Genomic DNA, 27161 nt, shown 5'->3' on the forward strand with positions numbered 1-27161 from the left:
CAGTTAGCCATTACACCAAAGGAAAAAATAAAAGGGTTGAGTTGACCAATATTGCAGGTCCATTACGTCCTCCCACACTTACACCAGTGGTGGTATCCTGATGCCTATGTGGCCTACTCGCTCTGGGAGTTTTAGGATTGTGTGAATCAACTTGATTTTTTGGGGTTGCTCCCTTTAAGAAATCCAACATCACCCTCTAAGAAGGTCTCACTTATGCCATCAATCGATTTCCAATCTGACATGTCTATATGCTCCTCTCAATCTCATGGCATCATATGAGTGGGTGGGTTAAGCTTCCAGTCCTGCACCACTTGTTCATATAGTTTAGAAATATCCAAATCTCTCAGTCACTCAAATTGAGTGATCAACTTTTCCCGTCACTATCCAAATAAAAAATGTTTGAGATACCTCCAAAATGTAAATTTTTAGGTTGTATTGATTCAAGTCCATCCCATGTCTTGATGATTTCCTCTTTGAATTCTGGGTATGAATTGGCCAAATTAGACTCTATCTGAGTCATGTTCATGTCTGTCAAACTAAAAGCAATGAGTGATGAAGTGAATGTTGGAGATTGATCCCTTTGATCAATGTTGGTCGACACCTCACTTCCTTTGTAATTAGATTGAACAATCTTAGGAACCCCATTTTCCAATGTGTTGATCACTCGTTCTTCTGTGAGAAGGGATTGTGCCATCCTGACAAGACGATCTCTAAAAGATTCCTACGATTCATCCGTATGGTTTTCCTAGGTCCATTTGTCCACGACCTCTGAACACTGGTTAAGGATCTCTACAACTCTATTAGTTCACTCAGTATTTGAGTCTTCCAATTCATCACCTAGGTAGAAGACATCTCCAAAATTTATTACACCATGTTGAATCTAGTTTAGGAAGATCCTATCTTGCCCATCGTTGTTGATGTAATCCAGGATGTAATTCCCATCTTTAAACTTCAGCTGTATCATGTTGTCTTCCTCAGGTCTAAAAGTGATTAGCACTAAATAGGGATTGAAGTACTCATTCATGGGATCTGCACCATGAGGTGATTCTCTAATTGTAGCATCAACAAGTATCTTTTTTCATTCCACATTATTGTCCTCACTTTCCACTATACATAAGGTGTCCAACCTTATTGGTACCTTTGAATTAAGCTGGTCTGGATCTGCTTGTTCTCTTACTGCAACGATCTTGATATCGTCCAAACACAATATCCCCTATCATGTCGCTGACCCTGGCCACTTGTACACGAACTTGAAAGAAAGGAGTTTGGCTAGGTTAGAGAGTATTTCTATCCACGGACCTGAGTCTGTTTGATAAAACTAGTCCTATTGATCAAATACCTTAGAGCAATTTTCCAAAATTGTTAAGGCTTTATCAAATTTTGTGATATCAACAAAATATTGTCATAAAATGCATTGAGAGGGGTCATAGGTTAACCTACTATCCCTTTCAACACATTGGAACCAACCAAATGGGTCTTTAGGGGTCCTAGGGCCCCTAGATGACATATGTTGTCATAAAATGCATCGAGAGGGGTCATAGGTTAACCTATGACCCCTTTCGACGCATTGGAACCAACCAAATGGGTCCCTAGGGGTCCTAGGGCCCCTAGGGACCTATGACCCCTTTCGATGCATTTCATGACAATGGGTCATAGGTTAACCTATGACCCCTTTCGACGCATTCCCAACAGGTCCCTAGGGGCCCGTTATCATGAAATGCAACGAAAGAGATCATAGGTTTATTTATGACCCCTTTTGATGCATTTCATGACAATATTATATTTAATAATAATAATATTTATCATAAATTATTATATTATATTTAGTTATAATAATAATTATATATATATAACTATATTATATTTAATAATAATAATCATATATAATAATAATAATAATCATAATCATATATAATAATAATAATAATTATAATCATATGTAATAATAATAATGTCCACACTTCCCAAATTTTTGTTTCCCTCTAATATGGTTCATTTCCCTCCAAAATTTCCAATGTGGGTGGTTTCCCTCCAAAGTTTTGGAAATTGAAAATTGAGATGTTTCGGGTACCTGATTAGGCTTGGTATTTACCAAACCTATTTGGTCAACTCAAAAAATGTGTTTGAGAAGGGTTTCATTGACATTTAGACTTCGAGTAGCCATTTAACAATATTATTTTCATCAAAATTCAATGAAATGAAAAGAGCTTTTTAAAACATTCTCAAGATTTCATCAATATAATTGTTGTCAAATTCTGAGTTTGATAAGTATTTATTAGTTAATTTTTAATGAAGATGATTTTAGAGTGTTGATTGACATACTGATTGAAAAATAGCTATAACTTTCAAATGGTATAACATTTTGAAATCCAAAACTTGCATCACATTCTATGCTTCGATAGTATAAGGGAAAAAAAAAATTGGTAAAGTTTTCAATTAGTTTTTGATAAGATAAATAGGTTTTAAGGGATCCTGAAACCCAAAAGTTTTACAAAAAAAAAAAAACAAGGCTGATAATAAGCAAAAAAAAGCCCAACCAAAATAGAGGTCCAACAACTGAAAAAAGCCTGAAGGCCCAGCCCAAAACAAAGGCCCACAGAAAGGCCAGAAAACAAACAAACTAAAATAGACTACATAAAGCCTGTCCAAAAGCCAAAAGACAAGAAAACTAGTTTTCAGTTATCTTCTCCATTTCCTGCATAGTCTGAGCTGCCTCGACTATCTTTTGTTGCTCCTTTTCCATTTGATCCTAGACCTTCTTCATGCCCTGACCCATACTGGTGAACGTACTGATTATGGCCTTGTCATCATCCGGCCTGGCCTTATCCCTATTCTGTCCTCCCTTTTCCACCAGCAAGCCCCTGTCCTTAAGTTTACCAGCAAGGGATTGGATGTTGTCATTCATCAAACTCAGGAGAGAAATCATCTGACTTGCCAAGTTGTGGTTGTAGTTTTCAAGATTTCTAAATCTCCTTTCATTTAAGCTTTCTCTATTATCCTAGTCCTCCTGGCTATTAGTACCTGTCTTATTCTTAGTACTTTCCATATGGGATACCCTTTCTCTAACTTTCTCCAGCTCATGGAAGAGCCATTTGATTGATCTAAAGTTGTCAATCATACTACTACGGGCATTATTTAGAAGGTTCATTCCAGTCTCCCTTGTGTTGTCTGAAATGGCCAGGATAGCTGGGTATATGAGCTCATTGAGCCTAGGCTGCTCCAGGTTGTCCACCAGGATCTGAGGGTTCATAACTTCCCTAAAAATCCCCATAGTAGCAGTCCTCACATTGAAAATTTTCTAGGCCTTTCTTCTATTATTGACCTGCACTTCCCCCTCGTTCTCACCAGTGATGAAATTCACTTTTTCCTCCGAAGGAGGCTGAGACTAGATAGGGGAGAGAGGAAGAGGAATAGCATTCGTCCTCTAATTTCTAGTCTCCTCAACTCTCACTATCTCCCTCTTCCATTTTTTCCCAGGTTTCTCCTCTTCCAACTCCTCCTTCGATACTTTTTCAGAATCTTTCGTATCCATTTCCTCCTCCTCCTCAGCATAACTCTCTTTTGCTTGAGCTTGGCCGTGATCCCTAGGGCTTTTCCTGCTGGGAGTTGTAGCTGTGGACTGTTTCCTATCTTGACCTTTTTTCTTCTTTCCTGAGGTAACATTCTCCTCCTCTGAGCTAATGCTCTCAATGTCATCAGAGTCTAAAGAAAAGCTAGAGCTACCTTTGTCAACATCCTCAACTTGAGGAGGGTTATTGCATATAGAGTGAGCTTTTCATGGATGAGGAGTAATAATCCCTCATGAAAAGTAGGGTTAACAGTGGCTTTCTTCTTGAAACTAGAGATTGCCTTGTTCATAGAAGTGAGAAGGTAAAAGGGAATGGAAATTCTTCTCTTATGGTGAAAATGATTTAAAATCACAAAATGGTGAGTTCTGACCTGATCAAACCTAGGGTCCAGGGTAACGTAATCAATGAGGGCATATAAAACATACCTCCAGAACTTCTTTATAGTCTCTGTCACATAGAAAGACTCTTTCTTTACCAGCTTGTTCATCTCTGCAAAAATTTTTATGAACTCCTTGACTGTATTGGATGAAAATTTCTTGTCCCTGTAGAATTTGAAACCCTCCATATGGATACCAGTGACCTCCGCAACCACCTCCTCTATGATTTGGAAAGAAACCTTCTTCACCTTTACCTTGCCATTGTTCCATGAGTTCACCATGCTATTGATGACCTCAGGGTCAAAACCATGGAGTTTCTCAAAAAAATTCGCAACCCCGCCCTTTTCCAATTTTTTCCAAACTTTGCCCATATTCTTCCACTTCTCCACTTCACCCACCAGCTCCTTTCTGCTCCATTCTCCAGTCATGACATCCATTTTTTCTTCAACTATTCTCATGAGCCCCAATCTCTGCAAATTTTTTCCAGCCAAGATTTTGGCTCTGTTTCTATTATTGGGTTTGTGATCATTCACCTCTCTGATACAATAGCAAGTGAAAATGATAATGATCCTCCAAACATGTCAAAATGACAAAAAAAATCCCTTGAGATTATGAAAACCAAGAAACTTATTATGGCTTGTGCCAACATCCAATCTTTCTTTATTAAACATGATAACAGTTAGATTGACCCATACTTCCATGGATTTTCTCCAGCTTGATTAGTGACTTAGCCTCCATTGGAAAATCTTTTCCGGAATGCCAGGTCATCTCTTTATCTGCTCCCACCCCTTTGTTAGCAAACCAGTCAGCAACTGGGTCTACCTCTCTAAACACATGAGTGACGTGGACCTTCTCAAATTTTGTGAGGGCAGCACGTCTCTCATCAATTATATTTGCAATCAACCACGAGGGGGGGGGAGATTCCATTAATATTGTAAATTATTTTTTTGGAGTCCCCTTCAAGCCAAAGTTTGGAAACGCCAGCTTCAAAAGCCAGCTTTACCACACTGCACGTGGCTCTAGCTTCGGCCAAATAGTTGGTCTCGGTTCCAAGTGGGAGAGAAAAGGCCACAATCCCCTCCCCAAAACTATTTCTTATAATTCCATCACTTCCAAAGGGGCCAGGGTTGCCCTTAGAAGTGCCATCGAAGTTGGCTTTTGACCATCCTTCCGGCGATAGAATCCATCTGGCATCCTGTCTTTTGGGATTCCTATCTTTTTCTTTAACCATCTTCCTATCCCCTAGATCAACTTCCCCCTCCTTCATCACTTGAAGGTTTTCTTTTATGTTTTTCAAAATCTTCCTTCCCAGATTTATTGTTGGCTCCTCTCTGTCCCTGAAAATTATGTTGTTCTTTTCCTTCCAGATGCTCCAGCAAAAGTGAGGCAAAAACCAGGCATAATTATCCTCCCGACTTGTAATTTTACAAAGGCTTTTCCATTGACTAAAAAAGTTGATAAGGTTATCCGGCCAGCACCAGAGAATCTACATTTCCTAATTAAGAGAACTCCACACCTCCCTAGCAAAGTCACATTGAATGAAGATATGATTTCTTGACTCAGACTGGTTTTTACAGAGAGGGCATCTACTGGGCATAACATGGCCTCTCTTCATGAGATTATCTTGCGTTAGGATTTTGTTCTGAAGGGCCAGCCAATAAAATATGTTGATCTTTGGAGTGAGGCTCGTGAGCCAGGCATCCACCCAAGGGGGTTTCTCCTTTAAACCCTAGAGAGAGCTGTAGCCAAAAGCAACAGAATAACTTCCATTGGGATTATCCCTCTAGACCAACTCATCCTTATTATTACTAGGGATCGAAGAGTTAAGCATAGTCATTATTGGTTTCAAATCCTTAGAAATGAGGGAAAGGTCTCTCCATTCCTGACCAACCCTATAATTGCTTACTTTAAACCCATATAGCTCTGTGCAATCTTGCACCCATCTCTCAAATACTGGGTTGTTAGAAAGTGGGCCTTGACATAACCACTTGTCAGACCAAAACTGAATATCCTCCCCATTGCCTAGTTTCCAAGAGACCCTTACCTTAGCCAGGTCCCTGGCCTTTAGGATACCATTCCAAATAGTCGACCCTTTAGGGATGTCCTCATTGAATAAAGTAAAATGAAGAGAGTGTCTTCTGAGGTATTTATTTTCCAGAATGTCTCTCCATTCACCAGTGTTATTGAAGATTCACCAAATTTGTTTTGCAAGAAGCACCTTAATGAGATGGGTAAGCTTTCTGATGCCCAGACCACCATAACTCTTGGGGAGGTAGACCTTCTTCCAGGAAACAAGAGTGTACCTTTTCTTTCCTTCATGTCTAGTCCATAAAAAGTCTCTTTGGATTTTCTCCATTTTCTCTACAAATTTCACAGGGATTCCAAAAAGGCTCAGAGCATAAATGGGAAGGTTCTGAAGAGTGGATTTGACCAGTAAACATTTCCCAGCCTGGCTAAGAGAGGTACCTTTCCATCCAACCATCTTCTTGTTGAATCTGTCCAGAATACCATTCCAGAAAGAGTCAGGGGGAGAGGAGCCCAAGGGGAGCCCTAGATAGGATGAAGGGAGAGAGCCCACCCCACAACCAATGATTCTAGTAATTTTCCTTTGTCTAACTTCAGGGGTGTTAACAAAGAAGGTCAAGCTTTTGTTCCAGTTAATCAGCTGTCCAGTCCCTCTGGAGTAAGTATCAAGAACATCTTTCAAAGTCTTAGCTTCTTTCACAAAAGCTCCCCCCCCCCCCCCCCCCCCATTATAGTGTCATCCACAAATTGCTGGTGAGTGAAGGGGACATTTCTTGAAGAAGGCTTAATCCCTTTAAGACTCCTTCAAACTTTTTATGTTCAATAAGCCTCCCAATGCATTCAGCTAAAATAATGAAGAGGATAGGAGAGAGGGGGTCTCCCTGCCTGAGACATCTAGAAGGTTTAAAGTAATCAGAGGGGGCTCCATTAATCAAAACAGCAAGAGAGGAGGTAGACACCAATTGAGAAATGAGTTTACACAGTTTATTGTCAAAAACAAAGGCCTGAAGGACCTTCCCAAGAAAGGACCAGTCCACCTGATCATAGGCTTTTGAAAGATCCAGTTTGAGCAACATACCTTCCTGCTTGGAAGCTTCTAAAGAATGAATAATCACATGAATCATCAACACCAAGTCCAAGATTTGTCTCCCAAGAACAAAGCCAGATTGTTGCTATGATATGATCAGATGCAAGATTTTAAGCATTCTAGAAGTGAGAACTTTAGAGATGATCTTGTAGAGAGAGTTGCACAAACTGATAGGCCTGAACTTGTCGAAAGAGTCAGCCCCTGGGGATTTAGAGATGAGAACCAAGAAGGTAGAATTTATCTCCTTAAGAATACTTCTAGCTCCAAAGAAATCCTAAACTGCCTTAACCACATCCCCCATGACCACCAGCCAGTACATTTGGAAGAAAAAGGTGGGAAACCCGTCCGGACCAGGAGATTTGTCACCAGGTAGGGAGAAAAGGGCCTCTCTAACTTCCAAAGCATTAGGAATAGCATAGAGAAGTTTATTTTGGAGGGGTTGAATAATCTGAGGAATACAAGAGATGATATCCTCTTGGTCCACCTTGGAAAGTAGGGGGTCCTCGGAGAGAAGAGAAGAGAAGAAAGAGATCTCTTCAGTCGAGATAACTGGATCTTCAGACAACAACACCTGCCCCTTCTTGATTCTAGAGATCCTGTTGTTAGCCCTATGTTTTAGGGTGGAGAGATGAAAGAACTTCATGTTCTGATCTCCATCCTTAAGCCATGTGATATAAGATTTTTTCCTCTAGAAATTTTCCTCCTTGTTGATGATGTTATGAAGATCTGACAGGATCAACAACTTAGCCTACCTATTACTCTCATTATATCCTTCCTTTTATATACTATCTTGGATAACAGATAGATTGTCTGACAACTCCTCCTTGTCATGGAAAATATGGCCAAAATCAAACTTGTTCCAAATTTTTACCATCCTCTTCACATTGCTGAGCTTTCTAGTGACTCTAAACATGGTTGAGCCATCAACACCAATCCCCCACCATCTTTTGACATTATCCAATAGGTCGGGTGAGTAGTCCACATTTTCTCAAACCTAAAAGGGCAATTTCTCCTAGGCTCAAGAGGGGACACTAAAAGAGAAATGGGGGAGTGGTCAGAACCAACTCTAGGAAGCAGAGATAATCTACAGTTAAAAGAGTGCAACCAATCCGAGGAGTTAAAGATCTGTCTAATCTAACCTGAATGCAATCTTGACTAGCTCTCTTGTTAGACCAGGTAAAGGTACCCCCTGAGAGCTCCAAATCCATTAGCACCAGGTCATTGATGAAATTGGAAAGATCCTGCTTACTTTCCCAATCCGGGGGCAATCCTCCCATCTTCTCCTTGTCCTCCAGTGGAGAGTTGAAGTCTCCCAGGATTATGCCTTTCTTAATGTCACTAGCTTGCACCAACTTTCCAACTTTGACCCATTAATTTTTTCTATCTCTCTTATTGTTGGGAGCATAAATGTTCACTAAAAACTAGCAATCATTAGTTTGCAAATGTTGAACTCTATAGAAGAGGATGTTATCCTCATCATACTCGGGCACAATATTGAAATGTTTGTTATTGAATAATAGCAGCAACCCTCTAGATGCTCCTTCTGAGTTTGAGGCAATTCCATTCATGTTGCTGTTGAATCTAATATTTTTTAGATTTTCTTTCTTCATTTTTGTTTCCTGAATAAGAAATATATCAGGCCTTTGATCCCTTATCATATTCCTTACAACTTCTTTCTTGTGGATTCCATTGAGTCCACAAATATTCCATGAGAGGATCTCTATGCTTTAATTGATGAGCAGGCTTCCTGGATGGTGCGCTCCATTCCATCCATGATGTTTCTTCTTACTTCCTCCTTCCTGATTTCATTCTTGTTTTTCCTTCCCACCAGGTTGGTTTTATGACCAAGATCTGCCTTGGCCTTGCTTCTAGTTGAAGCAGGAGAGGCAAGAGAGGGGTCCCAGCTACTCTTCTTCTTTCTTCTTCTAACTTCTGTCTAGGGTGGCTCTTCTTCTTCTTTACATAAATCAAACAAAGCATCTAGCCTAGCTAGTTGTTCTGATGTTGAAGCAGACAGCCATTCTAAGATTCTATTCACTATCACAGGGGGTTCCCTACTAACTGGGTTTGTGGAGTTTTGAGACATTGGGTCCCCTTCCTTTTGTTCCTCCATAGAGTTTGGGATAGAGGAAAGGTTTGGATCAACCTCCTCAAAATTCTCAGGGATTTGAGACTCCATAATACTTACCTCTTTGAGATTATCCTTGGTTTCCTTCATATGGGAAGGGTTGGTTTTGTCCTCAGTTGTCTCTTTCCCTTCTCCTTCTAGTGCTTCCACTACAACCTGGAGGTCCCGGGGTTCAACTTGGAGATCAGGAACAGAATCATTAACTTTTCCTTTAGCCTCTCCATTTTTCTCAACTTGCATTTCTTTCTTCTTCCAAATATTTTTGGGAACATGAGCAGCTTTCTTCCCACCTTGAGGGCGGGCCTTTCCCCCCATTCCCTTTCCTTTGAATAGTGGGTAGAATCCAGCCTTGTGGTCTGCCTTCTTATAATGGAAGCATGCAAAAGGCACACTTTCATAGTCAATCTTTTGGATTTTGCTTCCCAATCGAGATTGAAATTCTATAACTGGAGGCATATCCTGTCCTTCGGTCACTCCTACACATATCCTTGCATAGATAAGTCTCTTCTTAGCTGCCATTACAGGATCAATGGAAAGAAGCTCTCCAAAAGAACTGGCAATGCCATCAAAGATGTCCTCATGCCAGTATTCCATGGGCAATTCCAAGAGTCTAATCCAAACTAGAGCCTGGGATAGGAAATCATTATTCAAGTCCAGATTGGAAGACCATTTCTGCAAGATTAAAGTAGATCTCCCCAGAGACCAGTTCCCTGCGTACAAGATTCTAGAAAAGTCTTCCGAGCAAGAAAACTCAAAAGTCATGAAACCTTTAGCCATTACTGTCACCTCTACATGCCCCTTTAAATCCCATTTGTTTCTGGTAAAAACCCTCACAACATCAATGTTGGGCCTTGGCCCTACATATTTTTCCACCACAGTATTCACCATACTGAGAATATTGTGGTCTATAATTTCTTGAGGAACTTCTAGAGCAAAGATACCCTTCTCCTTGTCTGATTTATCAATGACTTTTGGGAATGTCGACTTACCTGATGGTTTGACTCCAAATAGGTTCAACCAGCACCCCTAGGCCCTAGGCGGCCCACCACTCGAGTGAAGGGGAGGAATCTTCTCACCTGGATGAGGCAACAAATTCCGTGGGTCCCCATCCTTTGAGGCATCCGCATCATTCACCTCTAATTCCTGCCCTACAACTACAGATTGCCCCCCAACGCCCGTGTTCTCCCGATTCTCGCCTAGCTGCAGATTCAAAATCCCATTCCTGCCTAGCTGCTGATTCAAAATCCCATTCTCGATCTCTCTACACACTCCACTCCCCATTCTGCTCCAGCTACTCCAATGTTGTTTGATGATAAGATTGGCAATAATTAGAGTACTAGATGACCATTAGCTCACTTGGTAGTAATTAAAGTTTTCAATTAGTTAAGGTGGTCAAACACGAGATTTTTTTATTCTAGAAAAGTTGTAGTAGAAAATTCATATTTAATTTTTTTTTTGGAATAAAAATACCCAAAAATATGCTTCACATCAGGGCATGAGTCTACTTTTTATATCTATAATTATATTTAAAAATATTATCATTTGATTTTGATTAAGGTGGTTAGACATACACCTACTTTTTATTTCACCCTGGAATTTTTGTAGTACTACATTAAAATCCAAACTTTTGACCAATCAAATATTTTTTTCTCTAGATAAGGCCTAGTAGTTTAGAAACTACATTCAATTTCCTATAGATTATTTTCTTACAATTTTTTGATATAGAGTGCAAAGCCACTTTAAAATTATGTGTCAAGTTGACATAACCCTGATTTTTTGATTTTTCACTGCCACTTAAGGCCATAGTTTGGTTGACCATGATCTTGCACATACACATATAAATAGAAAGAATAAATGAGAAATAAAATATCAAAGGTGACAAAGAAGAGGGAACAACGCAGATATTTTGGGGGTTGAAAAGGATATTTATTTATGATTTATGGTGAATCAGAGTAGGTATAATTTTCATAGAGAGGTGGAGCTAATCATAGTGGTGAGAGGGGAGGAAGATGAAAAAGGAGAAGAGAGCATACGAGGTAGTGACAAGTTTACCCTCCTTGAGCATGATCTTGAGGGTAATGGAGGCGATGTGGTGGGTGAAGCGGCGACCTTCAAGGTCAAGGTAGTATTTGGAATATCAAAATTATCTCTCAATCCCAACTGGCCACATAGAAAAAATTTCATGCCAAACTCTCACTGAGATCTCATTAAAAATTCCTCTATACTCCTCCTTCACACCCTTTTTATAATAATACTTAATCATTTTAACTTTATTTTACTCTTATATCAACCTCTAAAATTATCATTTGTATCCATGAAAATACATGCACTTCTTAGATTTTCAACTAGTCAGAGCATAATTTTGCACCTTATTAAAGTAAAATATCTCTACAAGTTTTATTGTTTGCATGCTACATTTCTTTCTCCTATCCTCTACTTTGAATTTTTAACTTATTCCTTCAACCTTCATATCCAAATGAGGACATAGTTTTCTCTTTAAAAGAGCATCACATTACTAATAATGAAATTAATTTATACCATAAAAATGTCTTCTTACACATCTTCAACATGAGATGTCACCTTTCTATCTCACACTCCAATATTACACCTTTCTTTTATTCTTCCACTATTATACATAAATACAATTGTTTTGTGCTAGAATGGGTAGCTCTCTATAAATGACTATTTTATTATGGTTTCTTTTACCAATTTGTCAGGTGATTTATTTAGTTGGCTTTTTCGCCTTAGCTACTTATATAATTTGATTTGCTTTATTCATTTGAAAGAAATAAAGAAAGAACAAGGAGAGATTTTATCAAATAAAGATGATTCTAATGTATATCATAAGGTTTCAAGTGTCACTTTAAGTGTTAATAAAATTAGTAGGACCAACATTATGTTGTCATATGTTGTCATATGTTTTCATGACATATGTTGTGATGAAATGTGTTGACAGGGGTCATAGGTTAACCTATGACCTCTTTTGACACATTCGAACCAACCAAATGGGTCCCTAGGGTCCTAGGGCCCCTAGGGACATATGTTGTCATGAAATGCATCGAAAGGGGTCATAGGTTAACCTATGACTCCTTTCGATGCATTGGAACCAACCAAATGGGTCCTTAGGGGTCCTAGGGCCCCTAGGGACATATTTTTCCATGAAATGCATCGAGAATGGTCATCTATTAACCTATGACCCCTTTCGATGCATTGGAACCAACCAAATCGGTCACTAGGGGCCCTAGGGCCCCTAGGGACATATGTTGTCATGTAATGCACTGAGAGGGGTTGTAGGTTAACCTATGACACCTTTAGAAACAAATGGGTCCCTAGGGGCCCTAGGGCCCCTAGGGACATATGTTGTCATGAGATGCATCAAGAGGGGTCATAGGTTAACCTATGATCCCTTTTGATGCATTTGAACTAGCCAAATGGGTCCCTAGGGGTCCTAGGGCCCCATAGACATATGTTGTCATGAGATGCATTGAGAGGGGTCATAGGTTAACCTATGACCCCTTTGGAAGCATTCAAACCAACGAAATCGGTCCCTAAGGGTCGTAGGGCCCCTAGGGACATATGTTGTCATGAAATGTGTCTAGACCTATGACCCCTTTCGAAGCATTCAAACCAACCAAATGGATCTTAGGGCCCCTAGGGACATATGTTTTCATGAAATGCATCAAGAGGGGTCATAGGTTAACCTATGACTCCTTTCGATGCATTGGAACCAACCAAATGGGTCCCTAGGGGTCCTAGGGCCCCTAGGGACATATGTTGTCTTGAAATGCATTAAGAGGGGTCATAGGTTGACTCATTCAAACCAACCAAATGGGTCCCTAGTGCTCCTAGGGGCCCTAGGGACATATGTTGTCATGAAATGCATCGAGAGGGGTCATACGTTAACCTATGACCCCTTTTGAAGCATTCAAACTGACCAAATGGGTCTCTAAGTGTCCTAGGGCCCCTAGGGACATACGTTGCATGAAATATGTCAAGAGAGGTCATATTTTAACCTATGACCCCTTTCGAAGCATTCAAACCAACCAAATGGGTCCCTAGGGGTCCTAGGGTCCCTAGGGACATATGTTGTCATGAAATGTGTCGAGAGGGGTCATAGGCTTTCGATGCATTTGAACCAACCAAATGGGTCCCTAGGGGTCCTAGGGCCCCTAAGGACATATGTTGTTATGAATTTTGTCAAGCCTATGACCCCTTTCGACACATTCTCACTAACCAAATGGGTCCCTAGGGGCCCTAGGGCCCCTAGGGATATATTTTGTAATGAAATGTGTCGAGAGGGGTCATAGGTTAACCTATGACCCTTGTCATCGCATTTGAACAAACAACATATGTTGTCATGAAATGCATTGAGAAGGGTCATAGGTTACCCTATGACCCCTTTCAACACATTAGAACCAACCAAATAGGTCCCTAGGGCTCCTAGGGCCCCTAGGGACATATGTTGTCATGAAATACATCGAGGGGAGTCATAGATTAATCTATGACCCCTTTTGATGCATTCAAACCAACCGAATGGGTCCATAGGGGTCCTAGGGCCCCTAGGGACATATTTTTTCATGAAATGCATCAAGAGGGGTCTCCTTTTGACACATTTGAACCAACCAAATGGATCATAGGTCATAATAATAATAATAACAATAATAACATATATTACTATATTATATTTAATAATAATATAATATAATAATCTTATATAATAATAATCATAATATATTAATCATATTTAATAATCAAAATTGTTCACATTGCTCACAGAATGTGTTCACTTCCCTCCAAAGTTTGGGAATCAATTTCAGGTACCTAAAATACTGGCATGCTTTTTCCCAACATATTCCCTGTCATTGCAGACTCGACAATCACATTTTTTGCGGGCCATTTTCACAGATTTGGAGAAAATTGACTTTTTGGGGCCCATACGATAAAAAAAGGTTCAATAATATATGATTAGGTGTCCGATATTGTTTTCTGAATGGGGAGCAGTAGTCATTGAAAGACTAAATGCAAAAGGAAGGTATTGAATGAAGACATTGTAGCATATAGGGAAAGGACAAGCTAAATCACTGAAGCAAGAGACAAGGTATGTTAAATGTGATTCAAGTTGATGATGTATTGATTGAAGGTGAAATCATAGAGTTAGATAATGAATATGTGTAGTTGGGGAATGAAAATGTACCAATTGAAAACAATAATTTCGAGATTGAAAATTTAGAGAATGAAATGCTACCAGGTCATAATGTAAATTGCATGATTGACCATGTCATAAATGACAATGCATAGGAACATTACATATCTCCTAATTATAATCGATATGAAGGTTCTAGAACACCAAAATGGATAATTGAAATTGATGAAATAATTATTACCAATTTGGAAGGGAAAAAATTAGAAAGAACCATTCGATTATGGGCTTCAAGACTATATAAGATGTTTTTCGACAACAAGACAGTGGTGGAGCAATGTCAACTTTTTATGCACTTATTAAAGGTGCAAAAGATGAGACCTATGCTTTCCAAATTAAAGATTTGTATCAATAAAAAATTGGAAAGAAATTTCATTATTTTGAAGAATCTTTTCAGTGCTCTTAATAGCATTGGGAAAAATAGCAAGGAGAAGGATAATAGAGCTACTCGAAGGGTTATTACAACTTCTTTGGTAAGTCATCATTTGAGAAAAGGTAGATATATAAGACAAACTTGTATTGACTTGAACCTAAATCATACTAATTTGAGAAGAGCACTTAGTAGACGAGAAATAATTGATGATCCTCTTCAAAATGAAACATGGGCTTTTGGTGGGAGACTTCCACATTTTGATAAGAAGCTATCTGTAAATGTGAAGGAAGAAATTACACAATTTTGGCACTCCATCTCAAGAGTATCAACCAATGCTAAATACATGTTAAAGTTGAGAATTGGCATCAAAGACGGCACACCACATCCTAAACATTATTTGGAGGTAAGTCAAACTATGTTGTTCAAACAATTTAGAGAGAGTCATCCAAGATTTCATATATCACAAAGGGCTTTTGAATTTTTGAAGCCATTTTATTGTGTGCCACTTAAAATTTGAAATACATGTTGTTGCAAATATCATGTCGAGTTTTCTATGCACCATGAACTGTTACACTCCATCCATTCTACTTTGGATAGTGAAGAAATGTTGGAGAATTGTGGTGCTAGTGGTCTTCCAAAATCATCAAGAGACTTGCTAGATCAATTTTTATGTCATAGAGTTGATAGTTGTTTCTTTTATAGAAATGCTTGCTTAAATGAGAAGTGTTTAGAATGTGGTAGCTTATCCAAGTTTGACACATGTTTCCATGAGGGTTGCGAACAAGATCTTGGGAAGACAATAGTTTAAAAAATGGTATATTAAATGGTGAAATACACATTGAAGAGTGGGGGTGAGAGCTCTAGATGTGAATTGGTTGCAAAAGAAATTAGTGTGGCTAGTTTTATTTCAAATTTCAAGACAAATCATTTCTACAAGTATGCAAGACATAGTCATAGGTCTTAGTGGTTAGATCAAAAATTTAGAATGTGTAAGAAGACTTTTCCAATTGACACTATTATATCAATTTTTGACTTTGTTGAGAACTACACATTGCAGCCGCAAAATGAGACACAATCTTAGTATTGCAACTTCATTTAAATTGATATTTTCATCCACATAACATATAGACATGACCCTGATAGTGTGGAAGATAATCAAAAGATTATTAGAGAGTACTAATTTTATATGAGTGATGATAGATCTCACTCTCACAAGTTTGTGCAACATTATTTTGAGAATTATCTTGATTTCTTATAGGAGCATGCAATTGATATGGATCAACATATCATTTGGTCAGATAATTGTGGAGCATGTTTTATTGGTCATGTAAGATGCACATAGAGAGGGGGATGCCTCATATTTGGAGATTTTTTGAGTCTATCCATGGTAAAGGGGAACATGATGGAGCAGGGCATGTGTGAAGAGAGCTCTAGTTGAGGAGCAACTAAAGATTTCATGAGCAAAGCTTCTTGATGCTCATAGAATTGTTGATTGATGCAGTTCAACATTATCATAGGGGGGACTCTTGATTCAGTAGTATGTAGGTTCTTTTGGTTGGTTGAGGAAGGGTCCATAAGTGGTAGATAAGATTGTGCTACAATGAGAGGCTCATCAAGATGCATTCATTTCGAAGCTCTGATTCTAGTACATGGACCATTTGGACATGATAGCTAGCTTATTTTTGTCCTAGTTGTTTTCAGTGTGATTGAGATCACTATGAGTCAAGTGAGTGGGTGGACACATGGGTTCCACATTATCTTACTCCATTTTCTATCATACCCTCTATCAGAAATGATGACATGGAAAGTTCACTTGAGCATAACCATCTATCAGATCTTCTTCAGCCAAGATGTCTTTGAATTGGTTGCACCACAGGTGAATGATGAGAAATCAGATTATTGGTTAGCACATTGTGTAAGAGGTAAAAAAAAGCTTGCACGACCGATCACAAATGATGATGGATTCACATATCCTACTGGTTCAGTGGTTGTCATTGGAACATGGTTGTGGACATACAAGCTTAGAAGGAATGGAATTCCTGCATTCGAACACTATCAGAAGCACAAAACAATTCTCATATATTCACATCTTATTATAGCAACAAATGTAAAATTGTTGAAGCATCAAGGAAAAACAAAAGTAAAAGAACTTTTTACTATTACTAATGCTGATCATGAAGCCCTATTAGAGACCCTAAAATAGAGAGAGGACCCTACTGGAACACTTGACTAAGTATATTTACTTCTTATGTTATTTTGTTCATAATGATTCGATGAACCAATGATTATCTTGTTTAATACAATAAGTTACTAATATTTTTTATGATATTGGAATGTAGGTACATCATGAAGACACTAGTACATTTGGGCTCATTTTTTGACCTTTATTGGTCAAAATTTCGACCCATTTTCTGACCAATCTTCGACCAAATTCAACCAACGAATTGGTTGATAATTTTTTGGTCAAAAATTTGACGAACTTACTGGATGGTCAAAATTTTGACCAATACATTGGTCAAAAAATGTCCAGGTTGTTGAGCCATTTTCTGCCATTCATTGGTCAAACTTTTGACCAATGCTTGGTAGAAATATGCAGGGCATTGGTGAAAATTTTGACCAATGTATGGTGGAAAACTAGGTGGCACTGGTTGAAAACTTTTTGGTCAAAAATTTGACCATCTAGTAGGTTGGTCGAAACTTTGACAAATACGGTGGTCAAAAAATGTTGGTGTTGTTAGCGCATTTTCTACCATTCATTGGTTGAACTTTCGACCAATGCTTGGTAGAAATCTGTAGGGCCCATATCATGGACAACGATATCATAGACCCACTTCCTGTGTACTAGGTACAAAGATTTCTGATCGTGAGATTGAGCCAAAATCAAAGGGTGGCGTTGACTCGCTATGAAGAAGTGCTTGAAAGTTAAGTATAGCGACTTAGCGAGTGTGGCCCACTACCGTTGAAGTAAAATTATTGTCCACAAGATCAAGTCTGGATCAACGACACTCGTTGACTCGCTCTAAAGAGATGTATGAAAATTAGGTATACTGAGTTAACGAGAAATGGACCCACCATAGTGTTATTAAAGGTTGTTTCAATTGTCTACCACATGATTAAAGTAAGATCAGTGATCATCGCTAGCTTGCTTTGGAAAGGTGCTCGAGAATTATGTATAACGAGTTAGCGAGTTGATGACACGTGTGCATAGTCATGCATGAGCCCAGTTTGAAGTGCTAGCCTTGAAGGAAAGGTAGAGGTGGAGGTATTTTATTGGCTTGACTACCAATGTGTTAAGAAGAAAGCTGAGTCAGCTTAGCTGTAATTCCTAGATCGTAGGATTTTTCAAGGATCAACAACACAAGTTTAAAAAAGAAAGTGCGACGCCACTCTATTTTTTTTTTCGGCACATTTATGATAAGTGAAAGCTTCGCGTGTGGGAGAAACATAGAATAACACTGAGATTTTCATTAATTCTAGTCCCATGCGAATAGAGATTGCAAATTTTTTGAGCACAAGAGTCTGATTGATTGTGTCGTGTTAAGCTTGGTAAAGATGTGAAACTATTCTTCTCTTGTTCGAGAGAAATTTTAGAAGTTTAGAGAAGAACAAGTTCAGCAAGTCAAGTAAGTACTCATATTATAACCTCTATGGCATTCCAATTCTCTCAATACTGTCAAAATGCCTCTTAAGAAACCATTCTATGGGAAAATTAATTATATGGATAGGAATGTCCATGATGATTTATTAGAATTACTCCCAGAATCTACTGTACAGCCTGCACAAGTTAAAAAGTTGATTTCCTTAAACCCTAGGCTTAAAATTGGTGATGGCCTATATGACAAGGGGAACTAGGTTAGGGATGCAACAACTCTCAAACTGGCCTTATCTTGTTTAAAAAGTGGTTTTCAGAAAGAAAGTTGTTTGCCCCGCATGCTAATGTCTGGAATTTTGATTTGGGAAAGTTAGTAGTCCTAAGTGTTTTCATGGATTATGATTTGCTTGAAGCCATTGCTAAGAATTATGACCAAGCCATTAGGTTTGTAAGAAGAAAGGATGGTGTGCCTCTGGTCTTGATTACTCCTGAAGAAATTAGAGAGGTTTTTCACCTGGAACCATTATTAGACTACCATGTGCAAATCAATCCGCTAGAATTAGAGAATGAATATAAAGCAAGGAAGGATGTAATTAGGGGAGGTGCACTAAGGGAACATATTGGTACAATAGGAACTTTGCCAGTAATTACTGTAGCCTCTAGAGAGCCTTTTAAGAAGAGTCTTTTCACTTCCTGGGCTGTAGAGATATACAGGACCTTATGCTGAGTTTTTGGTGAAGATGAGCAAGAACTTATGCCCATTGGTTTCATGTACATGATGGTTCAAATTGCTTCCTGTGGTGTAGATGTTATTTTTTATTTTGCTTCCTTTTTGGCTAAAGAAATTCACATTAGTTTAGTTGGGATTACGAAGGGCAAGGTGGAAAAAACTTTTGGTCACTACTCTCTATTAATGCATATGTTTTTGTTCAAAGGAGTGACATATTTTGGTAATGAGATGGAACTAAACAGAGAGGAGAATGGGGAAATACTGCTAGTCCAGTTGTGGAGTACAGATATGACCTGGGATGCAAGTAATGCTAGTTTTGTCAGATTTGATATATATTTTGCTGCTAAATTGAGATGCCTCATATTGAGTGACAATCCCAGAATCCCTAGGGTACTAATGAGTCTCATCAGGCCTATGGATAACCCCCATGACTTGAAAGTTTCACATAATTGGGGAGATATCATCCCCTACCCTGTTTCTACTATTTTTAGAATCTATGGTTTCAAGGGGAACCCTCATGTTTTGTCTTACCAAGTTCCTTTGAAGGTGGGAATGGCTGAAGTTTTATGGCCATTAGGGGGAGTGAAAGAAATGTTTTTGCTGAAAAGGCAATTAGGGTCAATTTTCCCTACATGCACAGTGGCCCATCAGTTTTTGATTAGAAAAGGGGGATGGATCTTTTTGCATAAAATTTTGGAGCAATATATGATGGCTATCTCTCATCCCCATTTTTGTGATTCTGAGGGAATTTTCAATAAGATGTTGAGGCATAGAATCAAGTTGGGACCAGACAAGCATGATTCTTATTATCCAGAGGATATTATAAGGAATGAATTCTCATTGCAGGAGCAGGAAACTAAAAAGGAAAAATGGAGAGTTTATTCTCAGGTCTTAGAATTCATTCATTGTTTCGATAATAAATATGATCCTTTGGATAATGCTATTATAGAGGCTGAAAAAATAAGTAAGCTCATGAATACCTTCCCTGAAATAATGGAGGTCATGAATGAAAAGAAATAATTTTTTATTGATTCATATCTTGATAAGGCCAAAGAGGTCATAAGGAGGTTGGCTTTCACTCCAAATGTGAGAACTAATAAAATAATTGTACAAAAGAGGCTCGTATATACTACAATTCAGAATAAAAGGGTTCCTATAGACAAGGGCAAACAAATAATAGGATCTACCAAAATAGCCCAAGAGGAGAGACCTGAAGAGCCTAGTCCTAAGAGGCAAAAGGTAATGATAGAAGAAAGGCCTCAAGATGAGGAATATTCACCCACCCAATCCCCTTTGAGGATTGGAGAAGAGCAGCTTACTGGTGAATAGCTTGAACAAATGGGATCACAGGGAGATATTTTTATTACTCAAGTAGAATTAGATGAGGGTAACCCTCCAAAACTTCCTCTCTCAAGTTTGGATCTAACAATAGCTGATTATAGAGGCAGGGAGTTGGAGTCTGTATTAGAGTAGGCAAGTCATCAATTTTTTACTGATGACAGTTTTGTGAAATCAAGGGCTTTTCAAAAGTTTGCATGGAGGACAAACATGAACGTTTTCGAGGAGAAATGTAAAAAGATGAAAATAGAGAATCCAGAAATGGATGAAACTTCCATGCAAAACCAAATTAAAGAAGAAATGATGAAGGAATTGTAGAATATAAGCCCTAAGGAGGGGAGGAAAATGATAAAGGCATCTAACATTATATTATTGCCCAATTGGGATATTGCAAATGCATTAATTTTCAATTCTATTTCAAGTAGATTGGAGTTGCAAGACCCAAATAGAAGAGACTTCCAAGGCACTTCATTCATTGAAGATGAAGCTGCATTGGTCAGTTGGTCGTTGAGAAAGGGATCTAGAGCCACACCATCACAATTAGATGAGTTTGGGTTGATGGGAAATATACTTATAAGAAGGGTTGCTGACACTTCACATGTACAGGCATCATATTGGAATGTGGATTCTTCTAAGTTTGTGTTGGCCAGTGCTAAGAAGGAGGAACAGGTTATGTCTGAGTTAAAGAATAAATTGAAACACTTCTTGAGGCCTATAATAGGGAGGTAAGAAGGAGAATTGAACTTGAAAACAAGGCAATGGGAAAATCCACAAGGCCAAGAATAAAATACCCCCGTCCTCTAGTGGAACCTTTTAAATCCACCCCCCTTGTAGAGATACCAGACACACCTCAAAGGCCTAAATATTATACAACCAAGGAATTTGAAGAAGAGAAGAGAAAAGTATGGGCCTTACATGTAGAGTTAAATACGCAGTATGAGGATAAGCTTAGAAAGGCTCTAATGCATTTAACGGACAAAATTGAGTGGCCCTTATTCTTTGATCAGTTGGTAAAAGTAATAGATATATGGGAGGAATTGAAAACTCATGATGATACCCTGAAGCCTATTGTTAATAAATGGGAAAGAAGGGAAAAGGAAATCACCCTTCTATGTTATTCAGTTATAAAGTCTACCCATGACCATGTTGAAAAATTGTATGATATTGCTAATGACCTGTCAGATTTTGATAACAGGAGAGTTGCTCTACAACTAAAAATTGTTTCTTATTTGAATAAGTACAAGAATCAAAAATTTGATCTATTTCCTTATGCCTTGGATAGAAAGAAGAAATTGAAAAATAAGGAAGAGTGGAGTAAAGAATTGGATGACCTTTTCTGCACAAGGATAAATAAAGTTATTAATGAAAAGGGGCATGCTTGGTGGGCCACCATGATAGAGGAATTGGTTAAAGTCCAATTATTTTTTGATTCTTTGAAGCAAGAATTTGTTGGTTTTGAAAAGGAGGTTGGTTATATTTTAAAAAAGAAAAATGATATCCTACAGTTTAGCTAGCCGGATGATACACAATTTGACACTTGGATGGCAGATCTTCTATTGGACAAGCAGTTAGAGGAGGATAGTTCAGATGATGATTAGAAACTAGAAGGCGAGGTGCAGGTTATTGACACCTCTGCACCAGAACTAAAAAAAGAAGGGGAAAAGGTAATAATGCCTACTCAGGGTGAAAGTAGTGAGAACCCACAGGAGAAAACTGATTTGGAGGTATCACAAGATCATCCTTCTTTGGCTAGCTTGGTAGCCACGTATTCTAAGGAGCCAAAATAATGAGAGACAAATCAAAAGTTGATGATTCATAACAAAAACTGGAACGGGCCTACCTGAAGGAATATTTGATATGCCTGGCATTCTGTTGTGATTTCTTTTGTCTTTTGTATGATACTTTGTTCCTTAGACACTTGTCAGATCATAATTACCCTTTGCTTGTTGCAACTCATGCTATATAAATGAGTTTTCAAGGCATTGTGATGGTCTGAGACTTGTACAATTTTTTGTTTCTTTCAAGAAGAGTACATATTCAGTCGGTCCAATAGTATGCAGAGGTTTTGAGTTTGCTTCCATTGTACTTTATGATAAGCAAATTGAAATGACAAAAATGGCAATCTATTCTGGGCATTCAATTGGTTTTCTATTGGTTATTGTATTAGTCATATGAAAAGGATAATACAAAGGGGTATTTACACTATAGCTGTAGATCATCAATTTCTGTCTCCAATTTATGAGTTTGTTTACTTTGAAGTCATTTAAATAAGGTTTATTTGGTTGAATGCAGTCTGGATGGGTTGTATGTTGGTTTTATTGTTGCTTTTAATTCAAGCAATTATATGAATGCTTCAGTAAATCAGTAGGGTTTATGAGTTCATAAAAGGGATATTGCTTAAGAATGGAGATGGGTGATTGCAGTTGATTAAATCTTATACAAGTTATTTGAATTAGATCTCCCGCCAATAGTCAATTTCTTGCCCAATGGATAAGGCACTGGTCCTATAAATCAGAAGTAAACAAGGATGAATTATGCTGCTGCATACCAAATCATCTTACAAAATCAAAATTATTTTCAATCCTATTCAAGAATTATAAATGCTGGTCTCAACTCATTTATATCTAATTCTTGAGTCTTAGGCAGCTGCTATTTCCAAGAATATTTGTAAATTTTAGGAGAATTATGACCAGATCTACTGATAAGGGATGTGTATAAGTTTAAGAGCATTGAAGAATTGAGGTGAGCTGTGTATGTATGTGAGGGTAACAGAGGAGAATCAGAATGAAACTAAGATAATTTCATTTTTGAATTCTACTACACCGTGCACTTGTATAGATCCTTTCTTGTTCCTCTTTGTGCCCACCACTTAGCCCACATTATTGAGTGCCCTATACAATAAAGTCTTATAGGAAGCAATTTACCCAAGATTCTTGGAGTTGTTCCACTATAAGATATGATGAAATCATGAACTAATTGCCTATTATTTAAGAAAATGAGAAACACTATAAGACACTTTGTAGTGCTGCAATAATAGCCAAATCACCAAAGTAGGCATGCTTTTTGGATCATATTCTCTCTCAGACACAGATGTAACATGCATTTTGGTTCTAGGTGATTTCTAGGAGCTTGGGGTTCACTATCAATTCCAACACCTTCAACTAAAATTTTTGAACAAGTCAAAAGTTGTTCCACTATAATGATTACTAATAAAATTTATCATTATTCAAGTCAAAAGTTTATCATTAGCAAAAATGGTAGATAATTTTGTTCATGGTCTCAAGGAAAACAAAGACTGCTTGACAATAGCAAGAAACAACACAGATGACTTAGAAATAATCTATCACAATGAAAGACATATTTTGTCCACCATAACACTAGTAGTGCTCTACTGTCTCATTTTTGGTAATAGAGACACCCCCCAAACATGAAGGATTCACCCCCCAAACATCTTCAAACATGAAATGATCCATTGTCTATTAGACTGGTGTCTAATCTAGGCTAAACCTCCATCAACAATTACCATCCAACATTGCACTTGCACCAAGTTTTCCCACTCTCCTGCATTTGGTTAATATAGTACAAATAAATTACCACAACCTCATTGTCTCCCACCAATAACAGTGACTATAGGTGGTAGGAGAGAATCTACATTGGAAACTTCAAAATAAGTACAGTTGACTGTGCCTAACCAGTCACTGGTTTGAATGCACCAGTCTATTATTCCTTACTCAACCCGCAATGAAAATTAAAACAATGCGTGGACAAGATAAAAATAATAATAAAATTTTCTCACATTAAATATTAGTCAAAATGCATTTGATACATCATAGGAACTCACTATTCCATGGGACAGAGACTGAATTGCAGAGAACAGGATTATTTTATTGATTATAATTTTTTCACAATGCCTTTTCTCACCACCCCAACTCTACTTCTCCCCCAAACACTCGAAAAATTCCTTCTAAATAACCAAACAATAGTGAACAACCACTGCTGTCTAACTATCTGACTGTTACTAGTTAGTTATAAACTAAAATTTGTTGTCTAGTTGACACAAAGTGTCAACTTCGACAACTTACAATCATATATGCCTTTAATATATTTCACTAACCTTTTCAAAGGTTTTATAACTTCACTAACCCTTCCAAAGACACCTAAAACCCTTACGAGTTGTACTAGGCCTAAAGACACCTAAAACCCTTACAAGCTTTTCTTTGCATTTTTTCTACATTTGATACTTTTCTTATAGGTGGACATGTCTATCACAAACATCCAACATGTTTGTCCTTAGACTTCATGGCAAAAACCCTACAAATAACACAAAAAAAGTAAGCACATGAACCATCCAAACATCTCTAATAGCTTGTGGATATCCCAAAGATGCATAAGTGCATGACTTGTAAAAACCAAAAAGATAAGACTAACTTGTATAACAAGCGAATAACCAAAATGATTTTATGTCTGTGTTATGTTTGACAATGACAATGATATTTGGATTCAAGTATGAGGAAATTTGTATCAATCAATTCATTAAATATCATTTGAATATAAAGAATATTTAAAGAGATTCAAGAGCATAATTATAAGCCAAATTTGTGGAAGACCTAAATCAGACCTAAGTGAACAGACATGTGAAGGCTTATTTTGAATATGATGAGCAGATCTAAGGCAGAATTTTTATGAAGGTATATTCCAAGTTTAGAGCATTTATTGAAAAACAATATTTCAAATCTTGGTGGATTATTCATAAGTACAAGGTAGATTTGTTGAAGACCTCGAAGGAGATCTAAGGAAAATCTACCTACATTATAAACACTTTACATTTCAAAGGTCAGTTCCTTCTGCATTGCAGGATTTGAGGTTGGTGTCTCTTGCTAATTGAGTCTACACATTTGTTTGAAGTTATATACATACATACATATGTGTGTGTGTGTGTGTGTGTGTGTGTGTGTGTGTGTGTGTGTGTGTGTGTGTGTGTGTACATACACACACAATTCACCTACAAGGATTTCCATGCTAAATAGTATATGCATCTTGTCTTCTTTTGTTAGACATCAACTATGTGAATGCTTTCTACATTGCTTTCAGTTGACTAAATATATATAATAAAATATGCAGGTTTCTATGCCAAACTAACTCCAATGTGGACAAATATCTAATAATTGGGATTTAAACTAAGCAAGAACTATATGTTCAAGGAACCAAAAGATGACTGCAATGAGACTATTACAAGCGAAAAAACTTTAGTCTCGTTAAAGAGAATTGGGATGTGTTTTTGAAGACTTAACAAATTTGAGCTTCACTTGGTTTCAAGAATACTATAATATTCTCTACTTAACAAGGCCAACCACATGAAGGTGGAAACTCATCTGGCCTCACCCCCCTCCTCCTAACATCAATCTAAAGTACCCATTATCATCTAATTACATACTTCATTCATTAATTCATCCATCTATGAACTATACCATTCAATCAATATAATCACATAACATTCATTAATATGATATAAAAATCATTAATACACAATACTAATCAAAACTTCATTAACACATAACAATATTCATTAACATAAAATAAAAATCTATATTAATACGCATCATTCATACATAATTACTTAAAATAAAGTTCTTTCATTATCCAACAAGGTTTATCAAAGAAGATTTTTAAAACATCATTTCTTTTTTTTGTTTTTCTGAGCTCTCTTAAGGAAAGTGCTCATAGGGACATCCATATCTGCTTCATTCTCCTCCTCTTCTGGCACGTGTAATGTCAAATTATGATGGCTCCTTCTCTTTGGAGGAGTAGGAGGTTGTTGAACTAAAGGGGGCTCTGTTGCGAGAACAAGTGAATGCAATAAATTGGCATACTCTTTTTCTTTTTCTAACTGTTACAAGTTTGTAATTAAGTATGAGTACAACATAAAATGCAATTTTCTTGCCTGAAAATGCCACATCATGTACATTAACATTTTGATCTACCACCGTGTTAACATGTTGAACACTTGGAACATGGTCCAGTCCTTCAACATGATGTTCAACATGCTCTGAAATATTCAAAAAAAGGATACACGTCAAATTCCAATTAAAGATGTTAAATTGTATTCATAATTGCATAATTAATTTCCAATAGCAAATTAATACCTCCACCACTATAATGCACATCATGGCCTTCGTCAGGAGCAGGTTCTGTGGTAGGATATGAAGGCTATAGTAAAATGTTATGCACATTGTTATGTAGTCAATTTATGTTTTAAACTAATACCAAAAAAGAATCTTCTCAACTATTTAATTTCATTTACTTTTCATCTGACCAATTTACCTATGAGATATCATTTGGTGCATTGGATTCTTGGGCAAGGCTTATAGATTCTTCACGTAGGCGTGCAACCACAACTTTATAGCCTTCCTTTAAGGAAATTTTTCTATCTTCATCTGTGACCTCCACATTGAAATTTGTGCCCTGTGGTTTTTGCTTGATAACGTCAGTTTTCCATGTATGGTTTCATTAAACAAAACTATTTGCAACATTATATTAAAAAAAAAAAACAAAATTCATTGCTCTACTTACAAGTCGAGACTGCAGATTCATATAGCCACCAGAGCCAAGTTTGTGTTGGCCAACCTTTTCTATTCTCGCTTTTGTAGCCACGGATGTGTCCTGCAATCTATGAACAATTTCAAACATCTTAGATTATATATTTACAAATATCAATAATTAGTGCATGATTACAATGTACTTA

This window comes from Cupressus sempervirens, chromosome 10 (genome assembly GCF_028749045.1).
Source record: "Cupressus sempervirens isolate cs-2001-9-10 chromosome 10, ASM2874904v1, whole genome shotgun sequence".
NCBI classification, from domain to species: domain Eukaryota; kingdom Viridiplantae; phylum Streptophyta; class Pinopsida; order Cupressales; family Cupressaceae; genus Cupressus; species Cupressus sempervirens.